At 38.7% G+C, this 16,889-nt stretch overlaps 1 protein-coding gene and 1 pseudogene across 3 annotated transcripts in view; one reads left to right on the top strand and one right to left on the bottom strand.

The window, feature by feature from the left end:
- Positions 1-16,889, top strand: part of LOC150103081 (putative phosphorylase b kinase regulatory subunit beta) — an 860,602-nt gene that overhangs the window by 12,769 nt on the left and 830,944 nt on the right. The gene's annotated exons all lie outside the window — the stretch shown is intronic.
- On the bottom strand, positions 953-1,071 carry LOC150103082 (5S ribosomal RNA; annotated as a pseudogene).

Genomic DNA, 16,889 nt, shown 5'->3' with positions numbered 1-16,889 from the left:
TTATGTTATGGAAGATCATGTTGGATTCTGAAAGAAATACCAATAACTTTAATTTCTCTTCATTCAGAATCCAACACTTACACTTAACTTTTGCTCACTTCCAGAATCTGATTCTTCAATATCACGCTTCTTTTTGATGTGTATTTATCTGAAAATAAGTAATATGCACATAACATCCACTTCCAACACTTTTAAAATAAATAATATACACAACAAGAATAAACCATATTCTTGTTCTCTTTGCAAGAAAAACCGCTGTTAATTAACATAATGATGTGTTGACAAAAAGAGCGGTATATCTGTAATGAAAAGGTATAATAGAGTAACTATATTTATTTTTATATCTGGATACATATTTCTCTGGAATACCACAGGGCGCACCCATAAATCTTCTTGGGCGCACCCTTTGAGAACCACTGGTTTAAAGCAAGGTATGACGAGCTTTGTGTGTGTGACAAAAGGACTTCCTACATGAGTCTTTGACTTCATGGGATCTTGGGATAATAATAATTAATAATTATCGAGTTTCCTTTACATCAGGCCCTTGACATGCTCGTATAATTTAAGTCTTAGCCCATGAAAGATCCCACAGGAATGGATAAAATGTATCATAATCCCATTGCATAAGGTAGTGCAAAAACTGATGTGTCTGTCACCTTTTCAGTATCTCTGGAGTGATTATAGAGATTTATTATTACTATTATTATTACATTCCAGGGAGTCCAAAGACTCATCGAGGGAGGGCACCTAGACCACATCCACCCGTCTCCACCACATCCACCAACTACTTTCATCATCTACACCAACACCATCTACCGCTGACCACCACCACTAGTATTTTCACAGACAATCACAGACATCCATGCCCACGGCAGGATTCAAAACCCACAGCCTTTTGGCTGGAGAGCGGATATGCTAGCCACTCGGTCAACCAGGCCGGCAAAATAATTAATGCCAGCAGCACCAAGGGTTGTGAGGTGGTCACCCTCCCAAGTACTAACTGGGTGCAATTTCGCTTACCTTCAGTGATCAGATGAGAACTGGTGCTTTCAAACTGATCTGGCCACTGACCAGATTTTAGAGAAGTTGATAAGAACTAGCATACAGAAATGGGTTAACAATCAAGTTATACCTTGCAAGCAACAGAATGGGTATACTATAGGTCATGTCTGAGCAGTTTGCTTATATTTTATAATAATGTTATGACAGTTGGATAAAGGGAATGGATACCCTATTGATAGTGTTGGACTTTGCTAAGATATTTGATAGGATACCATGAAAGGCTGTTGCATAAACTGGAGAATATGGGAATGGAATATAAACAATTGACTTTGAATGTATGACTGAAGGGCAGGTATTGGAAAGTGGTACATTGGTGGGAGCATTATTCTAGATTTAAGGTTACTAGTGGTGTGCCTCAGGGATCAATCTTTGATGGACAGCTATCAGAAAGTATATGGGTGTGTGCATGTGGCAGGAGGGGGGGGGGTGAATCTGCCAGATTTAAGGTTACCTGTGGTGTGCCCAGGGATTGCTCTTTGGACCATTGTCATTTAACTTATATCTTAATGATATTGGGAAGGTTCTGACAGGCGATCTTCAATTGTTTGCTGATGATGCAAAGACAGGCAGGGCAATCAGAGATGCTACCAATATACACCATTTTGCAAGGTGATTTGAATATCCTTGAAGTGTGGGTAAGCGATAATGGTTATCAATTCAATGTCAGTAAGTATGAAGTTATGCACCTCGGCATGATCAGGTATCCAAAGGCATATTATATTGCGTATTATGCTTGGAGTAACTAACATAACTTCAAGATCTCTAATGATGCTAGAGATCTTGAAGTTATGGTGGATAGGAAGTTAAAGTTCATGGATCAAATAGCAAAAATCGCAAATACAACTGAGAGGCTAATTACAATATTGAAATGAACATTAACATATAAGGATATGGAAGTCATTTTGTCTCCTTACAAAGCCTTGATATGACTGCATGTGGACTACTGTGTTCAGGTTTGGTCTCCTGAGTTCCAAAGAGATAAAGAAAAGCTCTAAAGAAGAGTTACAAAGATGATTTATTTAAATAATTTTCATGTCTTATACATGTAACATTGGAGTTTTGAATAAAATTATATAGAATTTTATTCAAAACTCCATTACATTTCATCCAATGTTACATAGACATCACCAGGGAGACAGACAGTTAACTACATTCAAAATATGAATTACAATCATATGTTTGCTTGTGTCTTAAAACAAAACAAAGATGATATTGGGATTATGGAATGTAGATTAAGACTGTTTGGACTGTGGATACTGATAGACAAGAGAAAGAGAGGTGATATGATATAGGTCTATAGACTTCTGAGAGGACTTCATAAAATATCGGTTGATAAAATTATTCATTATATTGAAGGACGAGAAAGGATAGGGGATATCTGTGGAAGTCAAGTTTGTGTATGGTTAAGAAAGAGATGAGAGCTAGATTTTTCTCTCACAGAACCATGAGGGAGTGGAACAGTTTTCCTGTTGAAGTAGTGAGTGCATCTAGTGTAAATGAGTTTAAAAGAAGATATGATAGTCAGTTTGGGTAATGTATAGGGCATCAAGTACTCATTCCTCAGTGAGTCCTTGAATTGGAAGTGTAGTGCACTTCCAATAATATAATACACAATCTGTAATCTCTTCAGGTAAAGTGCAAAACTGTCATTTTGCAATCCTGAATTGGTCATCCTTTGTCCAATTGTTGGTTGATTCAAATTCTCTTGCAGGATTTCTGTATCAATTTCTTATTGTTGTCCTTCCCAACTTAACTTCTTCAACAAACATCTGGATTCTCTCCTTCAAATATCTCCAATACTGCTAATATACACATTATGTAACACTGTAATCATTCATGATAGAATGATTTAGAATGAGAACAAAGTTTCCTTTCCTAATTCTGAACCATCCAGGCTTCTCTGAATTCTTAACCTTGAAATTTGATTTTCTAGTGTAACTTTTCAGATGCATACCTACTTTGTATCTGATCAAGCAGAAAGAGATGCTGAGGTATTTACTTTATACTGTAATCCAGTGCAAATCTTCCATCTGGAATAGCAGACAATCTCTCAATTCTTCCATCACTTTAAATCTTTTCTTAATCAGTTCCCTTGAAAACTCAGAAACTTGGAAACTCAGACCATAATTGTTATTATTGCATGACACTTCCAAGGAATTATCTTGTGAGGCGCATCACTCCACACAACCCATTGTTTCCACTTCGTAATCTTCTATACACAATGGCACTATTCACTACTTATGGTCAGTGCTGCCAATTGCTGATCAGTAGTATTTTTTTGTTTGTAAATTGCATGTATTCTCTGGTTGATTTGCCTGTATGCAGAATGAAAAACTCAAATTTCTGGGAGAAAATACCCTGTTGCCTCCATATTTGATTGCTAACTCACCTTCTATTGAAGCAGCACATATAAAGTTTGGTCACAACATGAATCTAACTCTGGTCTTTTTCTGTTTGAAGAGTGCAATATTCCATTGTTCTTCTAGTTGCACTATGGAGATGCATAATCTTGTACAGGTTTCATCTCTTGTGTCATGTCGTTCTCTTAGTCACTCTTGACTCCATGTCCTTTGGTATTATGCTGCTGCTAAGTGGGAGATGAACTCTGTTGCTTTCCATGATCTGCATGCAAAGGCTAGTTGTTGTTTTTTTTCTCGCTTTGAATTCAAATGAGAAAAAAACAACAACTAGCCTTTGCATAAATGACAGTCATACTTCTAATGCCTTGCGAAGGCGATTGAGTGCAGCTTCTGTTCATTTGCGCTTCCAATCCCTATTATCCAAATGGAACTACTGTCCACCTGAAAACAAAACTGACCTTATGGTATCATTCTCTTCCTCCAGTCCTGCATAGATGATTGCGCAAATCACCTCCAGATATACAGTGCCATATCAGAAATAATGTACCCCATCTCATAGCCTTTGTTAAAAAGAAAGAAATTTGAATAAATTGGCTACAAAAAAGTGTTCCCGACCTAATGATGCCTCTCACCCTCTCACTCAGCTGATTTATATTTAAAACATGGGCACCAGAACTAATAATTGTACTCTTTTAAGACCCCTGGTCATTTTTGAAACTTTATAGTTCAATATATTTGAATGAAAACGTAATGGATATTTAATATCCTTTTTTTTTTTTTAAATGTTTTATTAAGGTGTAGATTTTTGCTGTTATATTGTTTTTATGTTTTTTTTACCTGGCCTCCAAGAATAACAATATACTTCAAAATAGCTGTCAGGTTAATGAAGCTTTAATTAAACAAACAATAATAAAAGACATATCTGCAGGCTTCTCATCACCAGCATCGCCGTAGCAAGTGGCAGTGAATTTGAGCTGTGCTGAAGAAAGTGATTTTTAATTGGTGAATAATCCGTTTTTCTGCGTTTTTGAGTGCTAAATTGTTTCTCTGGAATACAAGTGTACTTAAGTGGTTGTTTTTTTGAAGTTAGTTGTTGTCGTGATATTGTGTATTTTGGTTACCGAGAAGACGGGGTCGGATGCATAAAGGTGGAAGACAAGATGAAGCTAAGTTTTCATTACTGTATTTAGTTTTATTTCATTTTATTTAGTGTACTTAATGTTTTGTTTTGCTTGTAATTGTTTGTACTTTTCTTATTTATTTACACTCCCTAATACTTATTTAGCATTTATTTTTGACACTAATTAGCGACACTATTTTGAATAATTAACGGTTACGCTAGTAGTCCCTCGGCAATAATGAATGATGGCGGATTCAGCTGCAGTCGCAAATGGTGTGTTGCCAAGTCCTCCGCCATTTAAGAACTCTATTATAAGTAATATAATAAGGGAATTGGATATCTGGCTTGTGAGGGGGGGGGGGTGCGTGGGTGCGTAAAGTGCAGGCAGTGGGAGGAAATAAATGCAGTAGATATCTCAATAACCGACCTTGTTGCTCCAGGAATGGGAAATGAATACCGGAAGACGAGTAGTGTGATAGGAGAGAATGAAGAAAAAAATATGAATGAGAAAATAATAGTTGATAGTGTAGAAGGCATGAGTGAGTGTGAAAGTTTAGGAGATGGTTTTGTTTGGGAGAGTGAATTTCGATTAAGAGTGACTGACCTGCAGAGGGAGATAGAGGAGCTGAAAGAGGAGGTGGAATGTCTTGGGAGAAGTATGAAAGATGAGATTAGGAGAATGGAAGAGATAAATGCAAGGCAAATCAGAGTAGGGGAGAGAGAGAGAGAGAGAGAATTTTGGGAATGATAGGAGAGGAGAGGAGAGAAATTTGGGAATGATAAAAGAGGAGGGAATAGAATTGGATGTGGAAATGGAAATGGAGAGAATGGAAACAGTAGAAGAGAGGGAATGAGAGAGAGGTATGGGAGTGCTAGAAGAGAAGAGAATGGAAACAGTGGGAGAGAGGGAATGAGAGAGAGGTCTGGGAATGAAAGAAGAGGAGAAAATGGAAACAATAGGAGAGAGGAAATGGTAAGAGGTATAATGTATGGGGGACTTAATGATCCATGGTGTTCAAGATAGGATGCGTGAGGAGTGTTTGCCAGGAGGAACGATAGAAAGTGTGGCTTTGGCAGTAAAGAGAGGTGAAAGGGTGGATGAGATGATTGTGATGGTGGGAACAAATGACTTGAGTGGTGGTTTAAATAGGGCAGCGAGAGATATGAGATTCTTGCTTGAGGTAGTACAGAAGAACACACAGAGAGGAAAGATAGTGTGTGTGTGTGTTGCCTAGGTACGATAATGAGGAGCTGAGCAGAAAAGCAGTAATATTGAATGACATAATAGCTAGAATGTGTGACAAGAGAGGACTGGAATATGTGGATGCTTGAAGTATGTTTGAGGACAGAGAGGAATTGTATGCGAGAGACCGCTTACATTTGAATGAGGAAGGACGTAGGCACCTGGAGAGATTGCTGTTCTGAACAAGTCAGTGTGTCCCAGGGAGGATGGTAGCAGGGGTGGCCTCTTGTGGGAATGGGTACTTGGGAGAAGGGGGATGACATCACTTTCTATACCCAGCATTATCCTAGAGGGGATAATGCTGGGTATAGAAACAACGGCATTTATATGCTTTATACTAATGCCAGGAGTATCTGGAATAAGGGAGAGGAATTGATGGTGCAGATAGCATCAGCCTGGCCAAAAATTATTGGGATCACTGAGAAGTGGTTGATAGAAGAGGATATAATAACAGGAATAGAAGTCGCTGGGTACAGCATTTTTCGGCAGGATAGGAAGGGAAAGCCTTTTGGTGGAGTACTGCTTATGATAAGTGATGGCCTATGTCCTCTAAGAGTGGTGACTTTGGAAGGCAGTGGCACTAATGATTTTGAAAGCACATGGTGTGAGGTAGAGGTGGGCAAGACAGGATATTTAGTGTGATGTTGCTACAGACCCAGGGGCACAGAGGGTGGAGTACCAGGAAATGTTTAGACATTTGAGTTTGACAAGTGCAAGAAGAATGATTGTTATGGGAGATTTTAACTACAGTAGTATAAATTGGAGAGAGGAAGATGCATGTAGCAATAAGGGAATTGGATTTCTAGAATTCTTGAAGGCAAATGTCTTAGGCAACATGTAATAGAGGGAACAAGAGGTTCAAGAGTTTTGGATTTGGTTATAGCATCAGAAGAGTTGATAATAACTGAGATGACATCTCTCCCACTAGTTGGAGAGAGTGACCATATGGTTTTGACTTGGAAAATGAATAGACATGCAGGAGTATCAAAGAGACGGGAACGTATGTGGAATTATAAGGCAGATGATTATAATAGTCTAAGACGACAACTTGGGGAAGTTTCATGGAAGGAGAAAGATATCATTAGTGCGTGGGAAATTACGAAAGAATATTTGTTAGCAGCAATGGTAAGTTGTATACCACGAGTGAACAAGAGGACACAATTTGGAGTAAAGTGGATGACAAACAATATAAACAGGAATTGCATGCGAAAAATAGGCTATGGAAGAGATATAAGGAGACATCTGAAGAGAAGATGCATGAAGAGTATAAGACACAGGCCAGAAGAGTGACTAGTATGGTAAGGAAGATGAAATTGGAAAATGAGAGATTGGCCCTAAGATCCAAAGAAAATCATAGGGAATTTTTTAGAAATGTGACCAGTAGGAGGAGAAATGACTGTGGAAGAATGATATTGTGGGATAAAAATGGGCATAGAGTGACTGATGCAGAGGACACAGTGGAATTGTTCAATGAACACTTTATTGGAGTATTTCATCCTGGAGGAGTCAGTTTTAATGCTAAAGGGATTGGGCAGGTTCAAGGTTTAGAGGTACAGGAGGAGAGAGTGTTTCAAATACTGAGTACTCTGGATGTCAGTAAAGCTGTGGGATCGGAAGGTATTTCACCACGAGTTTTGAGAGAATGTACTAGGGAACTGACAGTGCCTTTGACCTGGCTTTTCAATGAAAGTCTGGCTGCGGGAAAGGTGCCCATGCAATGGAAGGAAGGTAAGATAGTGCCATTGCATAAGGGCAGTAGCAGATCGGAAGTTTCTAATTATAGACCAGTTTGTGTGTCATCAGTAGTTAGTAAAATCTTGGGGAAAGTAGTGAAGGATATACAGCATTGGGCAGATAAGGGTAATGTTATCTGTGAGAGTCAACATGGATTTGTGAAGGGGCACTCTTGTTTTAGCAATATGCTAGTCTTTTATGATGAAGTTACAAGAGCATTAAATGAGGGAATATATACTGCCGTTTTCTTAGACTTAGCAAAGGCATATGACAGGGTGCCACATGATAAGCTGATAAGCTGACATGTTATTTAATTTGCAACACATGGGTCTGGATGTCAGATTGGTCAACTGGATTCAGGATTGGCTGTCCGATAGGTATCAGAGAGTTGTGTATGGTGGGGCAGTTTCATGGAAGCAGAAGGTTACAAGTTGAGTCCCACATGTCTGAGTACTGGGACCTATATTGTTTAACCTTTATATCAATGACATTGTCAGTGGATTGCAAGAGGATATTCAGTTGTTTGTGGATGATGCAAAGCTGGGAAGGATTATTAGTAATAGTGCAGATGCGAAGGCCCTACAAGAGGATTTGAATAAGCTAGATAGATGGGTGAATGAATGGGGGTTTGTCGGTTTAATGCAGCAAAATGTAAGGTCTTGAGTTTTGGGAAACATCGATGGGACACTGCATACTCTATGGGAGGAGTTATACTGGAGGAAGTAGGGGAGACAAGAGATCTGGGGTTGATGATTGATAGAAATCTGAAATTTAGGTGACATATTGCAAAGGTGGTGAAGGTAACACAGAGGATTGCTGCAATAATGAGAAGGATGCTGACCTGCAGAGATAAAACAGTTATCATTCCATTGTATAAGACCATGATCAGACCACACTTGGACTATTGTTCTCAGATTTGGTCCCCAGAATTTGAAGGGGATAAATTAACTGTGGAAAGGGTACAAAGGCAGATAACAAAGACGGTTTCAGGACTGTACAATGATAATTATGAGGATCGGCTGAGGGTATGTAGACTTCAGAGTTTGGGGGATAGATGAAGGAGAGGTGATATGATTGAGACTTTTAACCTGTTGAGAGGTGGTTACATGGTTGAACAGCAGAAAGGAGTGATGACAAGATTTCCTTTTGTAACTTCCATCCCTGGAAGTTACAAAAGGAAACTGTGAGCAAGAGGGTGAGGAGTGGTTTCTTTGCATGGAGGATGGTTGAACCATGTGGAATGAATTGCCTGTTGGAGTGGTGAGAGTGAGAATGGTCAGTGAGTTTAAGTAGTGGTATGATAGACTTTGTGTTTCTTAAGGGGGGGACCTCCCCTTGATGAGTCTTGATAGACTTTGTGTTTCTTAGGAAGGACCTCCCACGATAAGTCTTTTGACTCCATGGAGGCCTGAATAATAATAATAATAATAATAATGATTTTTAGAACTTGACAGTTTTGGTATGTTTGGCTGAAAAAAAAAATGGATGTCTAGTATCCTTTCTTTCAATTTGATAGCCTGGTTAGCCTAGTGAATAATGTATCTTTTCTCCAACCAGCAGGCTGTGGGTTCGAATCCTGCTGTGGGCATGGTGACTTGAAATGACTTAAAAAAAGTTTCATGTTTGGTCTCTAGAGTAGGTTTCCAGACTATATAAAAAATAAATAAAAATATGAGAAAACTATATTTAAAATTAGTAAAACATAAAAAAAATACTTAGCTCATCCATGGTACTACAGGTTTACATAACCTATAGTACCATGGATGAGCTTTAATCATTAAACCCATTACCTTCACCCATGGCCATTATGTGGCTGCTACCACATGAAAGGTTTTTTAAAAACAGGTATTACTTGGTAAGTGAGGCTTTTTAAGCTCTTTTTGTTGTATTCATCTGTACACTCTATTTATGAGCTACGTCTCTTCCTCATACCATGAAGGTAGACCCATTTTCAGCCCCGCAAGGAGATAAAAATATATCATCAAACTGTCAACCCATTACCTTCACCCACAGTCCTCTCTAAAGTTATGGTCAATTGCTACTACTGCTCAACTTGGAGACATACCATTTAATCAGTGACCACTGTCATTTCAGATTCCGCCACTCTAGGTCTTTAGTAGAGCTTGGTTGTGAATGTAACTTTTCCATGGCACATGTCTGTTTCTGCACATGTGCCATGGAAAGTTTTAAAGAAACTATGCTGTTGTGCTTGGCATTTCCAAGATGTTTGATAGATTGTTGCTGAGCAAATTGGCCTCTTATGTTCTGCACTCTACTCCACTCTTTACAATTGGGTAGTCAGGTTTTTCTCCCTTGTTTTTCCATCACATGTAATGGTGGATGGCTTGTTCTCTTCAAATTACTCCACCTATGTGGGACTACCCTTAGGATATTCTTCCATTGCTTACCCTCTTTTTTCTGCACACAAGTGACTTCTTACTGACCTCAAACTATATTCATAGTTTTGATGATGATGATAGGCTGTTCCATTTCTCCTATTCATTTGATAAATCCTTGCATTACTTAACATTCCAAGCTTTAAGATCTTCTATAATCAGTGTCTTATGTAGTGATCTCCATATTCTTCAGTGGAGTGATATGACAATCTAAGTTGCCTTGGATGCTTCAAAAATCCTGATTCATCTTATCTTTTTTTTTTAGTAATAACCCAGCTCATTAGATAAGACCAGATCTTTTTTTTTTTTTTTTTACGGTGACATTTACTTTCATACGTTAATGGCATAAAGACATTATTTTTGGAGTCCAGCTTCCAATACCTGATAATCTCTTTCTCTTCAAGTTGCATCATTCACCTGTACAGCTACTAATTCTTTACAAAAACCCAATCCTTCCATTCTAAGAATACTACTTTAACATTTCAGGTGCTGCACCAAAAAGTTTTCAAATTTTTGAAAGATTTTTGGTGCACCACCTCAACTGATGATCCTTCTTTCTCTCACAGACTTACCAGTCACTTTCTTGTAGATGATCTATTTCTTCTTTTTGCATTTTCTACAGATATTTTCATTGTTACTGTTTCGATAAACTGGTGTATACCATTCCTTTCATTTATGCTAAGCTCTCATTAACACAAGCAGTAGCCTAACCAAATCTTCTTCCACTCTTCTCTCATCATCACCTTTGTTTTCCAGAACAATCTTCTTATGAAGTAGTCTTTGCCATTAACCAACTGTTCAGGAAACAACACCAAGGTTCTTTTTCTTATAATCCATGTAACAAGATTTTTTTTTTTAAATGGATCCTGCCAACAAAAGGCTATAATCCTGTAATACATTAGTACCATGAAGAGTCTGTAAGCCTTTCCCTAGAAACCAAACATGCACCTTTTTTTCATATGGACAACATGCATCAAAATATTAGCACAGTGAGTGCAAGCCATGTCATTTTTATGGGAGCACAGATTAGAAGAAAGAAAGATCACATAGAGGGGTGGAAATGGAATGTGAAGAGATAATTATTTCTGAATTACCTTTAGGATGTGTGTGTATTGGTGTGCATTAAGTGAGGTCACTACCTAGACAAGTTTGACCTATACTACTGAGGTCTCATCAGTGGGAGCCAGACCTAGGAAAATACTGGGTAAAGGATTAAACAAGAATATAATTTCTTGTCAAATATGATTTACTTCGTAACCAAGTAAAATGATTTTCTACATCCAGATGGAGATATTGGAGTGCTATATGTGACAAGTACTGATGTGAAAACAGAGGTACATGAAGTTGGGATGCTTGGGATATTACAAAATCTTAACGTAAATAGGACTATTGGATTAGATGGGATATTGTACTGTGTTTTATAAGAATGCACAAACAAGTTTGGAATGTTTCTGACCAGTCAGTTTAATTTAGATTTCAATTCTGGTAAGGTCCCAAGGGAGTGAAAAGAGGGAAATAATACATCTTTTTCATAAAGGAAGCCATAATAACAATATTATACCTGGAGTGGTGGTGGTGGTGTTAAGGTATTGAATAAGTTGGCCAAAAGCACAATCAGGAATGAGTGATAGGATATGATACTCAATGGGTATCAGGAAAGTTTTGCAAAGGCAAGTTCTTCCTTACTAATATACTCACTTTTTTATAATAAAGTGACAGTTTGTTCGGATTAAGGAATTGTCATGCGACAGCATTGATGAACTTTGCAAAGGTATTCAAGAGGATACTGCATGGAACTCTATTAAATAAATTAGAGTAAATGGGAATATGAAGCTGGTGATATAGATAAGAGGGTGATGAACACGCATTGCAGAATAGTATATGTCAGAAGAAGGAGATGACTAATGGCATGCGACAAGTCTTTGCTTGGGCTGTTGCTATATAATTTGTTTATTAATGATATTGAGGGATGAACTGAGAAGAAATATCTAACTGTTTGCTGATGATGCTAAGGACAGTAGGTAAGGAAAGGACAGTAGTAGACTTATGTTATAGGTTCAGGATAATTGTTGCCATTTTATTGTGACAAAGTATGAAGCTATGAATATTGAAATGAAAATATTCCAAGCTTTATGCTATAGTGACGAAACTGAACTGCAGAAAGTTGTTTGAGGCTGGGGATTTTGGAGAGCATTTTGCCAAAATGGTTGTCAAAGAACATTCTGGCAAGCAGAGATAAGAAAGTTGTTATCTCTCTCTCTCTCTGTAAGGTTTGCTACAACACCATCGACTACTATGCACAGATCTGGTCACCTGGGTTCTTGGTGATAAGAAAGTAGTAGAGAGGATTCAGAAGCAACTGACCAGGATGGTGATAGGCCTCTGAAATGCTCCTATGAGAATATATTAAAAATTTATGGATTAAAAAAATTGATTGATAGGCGAAAATAGAGGAGGATATGATGTAAACATAAAAGTTACTCAGGGGTTTTTATATAGAATCGATGCAGAAGAAATTTTTTTCGGAACATGATATGAAGCACTTGTGATAGGCTATTGAGCATAATATATAAAAGGGAAGATGACATGAAGGAAAGAACAAGGGATCACTCCAGGAGATTTTGTAAGAATATGGTAAACAAGAGTACGAGGACTAGATTTGGCTGGAGAGTCAAAAATGAGTAGAATTGGTTGCCAGAGCCAGTTGTGTGAATGTTTTGTCAGTGAATGGGTTCAAAGAAAAGTATAGTAGGTACAGTGTTAATGATGATTGGACTTTATCAGTCCTGTAAACCTTGTGAATCTTTCGACTCCATGGAGATGAATGTGTAACATTAACAATAATAATATTAATAGTTGAGATAGAAACCAACAGAAACTTGATGCATGAAAAGACAGCTATATTATTACTATTATTACTATTATTACGGGCAACTCCAGGGAGTCATTGGACTCATCGAGGGAGGCCCCAAATCATATTCATCACAACTATTTGACATTCATACAGTATCTATCATACCTCGCCTTAAACTCATTCACTGTCACAGCATCCACCACAGACTCAGGGAGCGCATTCCACTCATTCACTACTCTAAAAGTAAAGAACCCAGCTCTAACACCTTTACTAACCACACTTTTGCCCAGTTTCCATGGATGTCCCCTAGTCCTCCCACAACCAGCCCTGTTCTCAAAAATATCTTCTGAATTAATTTTATAGAAACCCTTCAGTAATTTGAATGTCTCAATCATATCTCCCCTCCTCCGCCTATCAACCAATTTTTGCAACCCACAAATCCTCAACCTGTTCTCATACGGTTCATTCCACAGACCTGCTATCATCTTGGTCACTCGCCTCTGGATCCTCTCCACCTCCTCCCCATCAAGAAGAAACCTAGGTGACCAAATCTGAGCACAGTAGTCTAGATGGGGTCTTATCAAGGCTTGATAGAGAGGAACAATAACCTGCTTGTCTCTGCTTGTCATCGTATTCTTCAGCAACCAAGTGATTTGATGAGCTGTTTTGGTCACTTTTGCAATGTGTCCCCTAAATTTCAATTCCTTATCTACCAACACTCCTAAATCTCGTGCCTCATCAATTTCCTGGAGCACGGTTCCACCAATGCAGTAAACTGCCGCCAATCTTTTCACCCCAAAATGCATAACCTTACATTTTGCCACATTAAACTGACATCCATTCTCCTTAGCCCAGACCTCCAATCTATCCAAATCATCCTGCAAAATTTTGACGTCATCTGCATTCACTATTGCCCTACCCAACTTCGCATCATCCGCAAACAAATGAACTGTTCCTCTCAGATCATTTCCTATATCATTTATGAACAAATTAAACAGCAGTGGTCCAAGAACAGATCCTTGTGGCACACCACTAGTCACAGGCCGTCTTGTGGACTCTACTCCCGAGTAAACCACTCTCTGATATCTCTCCGTCAACCACCCTCCTATCCATCTCACCAACCCTATGTCCATTCCCATATGCTGCAATTTACTGATTAGAATTCCATGTGGAATCCTGTCAAAGGCCTTGGCAAGGTCCAGTAGAATCACCGTAAACCCATTACCCTTATCCAGTTCAGCCGTCACTGTGTTATAATACGTGAGCAAGTTACTGAGGCATGACCTACCCTTCACAAAACCATGCTGTCCCCGATACAGTATCCCATTTTCTTCTATCCAATCTTGTATTTTCCTCTTGACTATTTTCTCTAAGACCTTGACAATGATTCCTGATATGCTAATCGGTCGGTAATTTACTACAGCAGTCTTGGAACCACCTTTATGCAGTGGAACTATTTTCCCCTCTTTCCACCCGCGCGGGACTAACCCAGACCCGAGACTCAAATTAAACAAAATGGTCAAGGGTACTGACAATTCTTTAGCTGCTTCTCGTACAACACAAGCTGGTATACCATCCAATCCCACAGATGTATTGACATTGAGGTTATGCAATAGACTACTCACCTCCACTTCATTAACCACAATTCCCGTATAATCTACTGGTTTATTCGTTTCTGCAATGTCACCACCTGGATGATGTACTTTTGCAAAGTGCTCACTCAGTAACTCAACTATCTAAACTGATTCAGTTACCTCCCTACCATCGGCATTCTTTAAAATCAATCTGCCATGTACATTTTTCCTTTTACTTGCTACATATCTAAAAAACTGTTTAGGATTCTCTTTAGCCTGCATGGCCAATGTTCTTTCGTAATCCTTTTTTGCTTTTCTTACCACACTCGTCACCCTTCTGGCCTGCGCTTTATACCGTTCATGTGCCTGCCGGTCACCCTTCTCCTTAAATTCCCTCCATAGTTGTTTCTTTTTTTGCAACTCAAGCTTAATGGTGTTATTCATCCATTTAACCCCTACTTGATTTATTATTCGGACTCTAGGTATACAGTCAGCCATTGCTTCATGCAAGCACTTCTTAACTACCTCCCATGCACTATCATCTTCTAGTCCTTGCAGTTGTACATACCATGGCACTGAACCAATCAAACTCCTAAGCTTGTCATACTTTCCTGCCCGATAATTCCACATGTACCCTGTCTTAATTGAAAATTCTACACCTTTAGCCACCTCCCAAGTTAAGACCCTATGATCACTCTCACCGATTGGTGGCAATGTGGTCATATTTGTTACAGCCAAATCCTCAGATGTAATTACTAGGTCAAGCACTCTCTGACCCCTAGTATTTTCCATTACATGCTGTCGCAGATAGTTATCCCTTAATAACCGCATAAAATCCAGTTCCTTCCTCCCGTGTGTCCTCTCCTCACTCCAATCAATGCGACCATAGTTGAAATCTCCCATAATAATCACCCTCCTTCCACCCATTTCTTCTATTTGCTTGTGCATACTGTCACCACCATCTTTTCCATCACCTGGTCTATAGCAGCACCCAATTGTATATTTAGTTCTGCTAGCCACAATCTCACACCAAATGGCCTCAAATGTGCTCTTTTCTCTATCCTGCAATTCAACTTCTATTCTCCTTGGCTGGAGCTCATCAGCTATCATCAACAATACTCCTCCCCCCATTTTATTCTCTCTGTCATTCCTGAACACACTATACCCATCACATTCAATCCCACTAGTTATATCATCTACAGTCAGCCATGTTTCACTAATACCTATAACCTGTGGTCTGGAAGTGCCAACCATGGCCAAAAACTCTTCTTTCTTGTTCCTAATACTCCTAGTATTAGTGTACATGAATTTAAGACCCCCATTAGCCCCAACCCTACCTTGATGCCTTATATTAACTATCCCACTCAGATTTGTTGTCCTTATTTGCTCTGGCATATTATATTCATTCTTACATTCAACTGCCTCTATAAGGACTGTATCTCTACTCCCCCCCCTAACAAATCTAGTTTCCCTGAATTTGCACATCCACTACATTCAGCAACACTTTCTCAAGTCTTCTTACACCGTAACCATTCAAATGCAAGCCATCCATCTTATATAGATCCTTTCGCCCATCAAACTCACTCCACACATCCACAAATTCCACACCACTCGTCATACATAACCCACGCATAAAGTCATTTGCAATTATAGCCCTCCTTTTAAACATTTCACTGTCATACCGTGGCAAAAGACTAATCATTCTAACTCTCTCACTCTTTTCTTTTGCTACCTCAAACAATTCATTCAGGTCTTCTATCATTTCCATTTTATCTCCTTTCAAATCATTCGTACCTGCCACAACAATCATTTCTTTCACCCTTTCCTTTTGCTCTCTAATAGACGCAGTTACGTCCTTTATGGTCGCACCAGGTTGGTACGATTTTGTCAAATCCTCTACTAACATATGAAATGATATTTGACCTGAAATGCTCAGCTATGAGGTATAAAGGTTTCCTGCATAATCAAAAGGCCTAGTTACACAGTTGCATTTCAGATGTTACAATTGAACTTTATAGTATCCATCTGTTGATAGGGAAAACTAATGTGAGAATTACAGAAGAATTTCACTACAGAGTATTTGAAGTAAGATTTGATTTATGTAAGCATACTTGAAAAAGGCTCAGGAACTTTGTGGAAGAGAAACTTGATGAAGAACAAACTAGATTCAGGCCACATACTACTTGTCAGGATCATATTTTTACTTTAAGCCAAGTAAGAAATCCTGGGATAATAATAATGACTTGTGTTTAAGCTGAAGAGTAAAAGCTGTTATAAATATAACAGTTATGCTATGTAATCTTTTTTTTATATACACACATGAAAGTCCACAAGACCTATAGCACATTAGTGCTCTGTGTGTGTGTGTGTGAGCAAGAGGAAAAGAAGAAAGGAGGAATCTGTTCGCATATTTGTTTGAACAGCTGAAGGTTGTATTCTCTGTGGATCTGTGGAAGGCAGAGTGAGGAACACTATTCCAATGAACAAAGTTAGCTGGAATGGAAGAGGAGGCAGTGAATTGGTTCATTGAGTGTCAAAATGGATTG

The sequence above is a fragment of the Typopeltis vanoorti genome, chromosome 9, assembly GCF_054136105.1.
Source record: "Typopeltis vanoorti isolate ZY-2024b chromosome 9, IOZ_Tvanoo_1.0, whole genome shotgun sequence".
Taxonomy (NCBI): Eukaryota; Metazoa; Arthropoda; class Arachnida; order Uropygi; family Thelyphonidae; genus Typopeltis; species Typopeltis vanoorti.
This window is presented reverse-complemented; position numbering and strand designations above follow the sequence as displayed.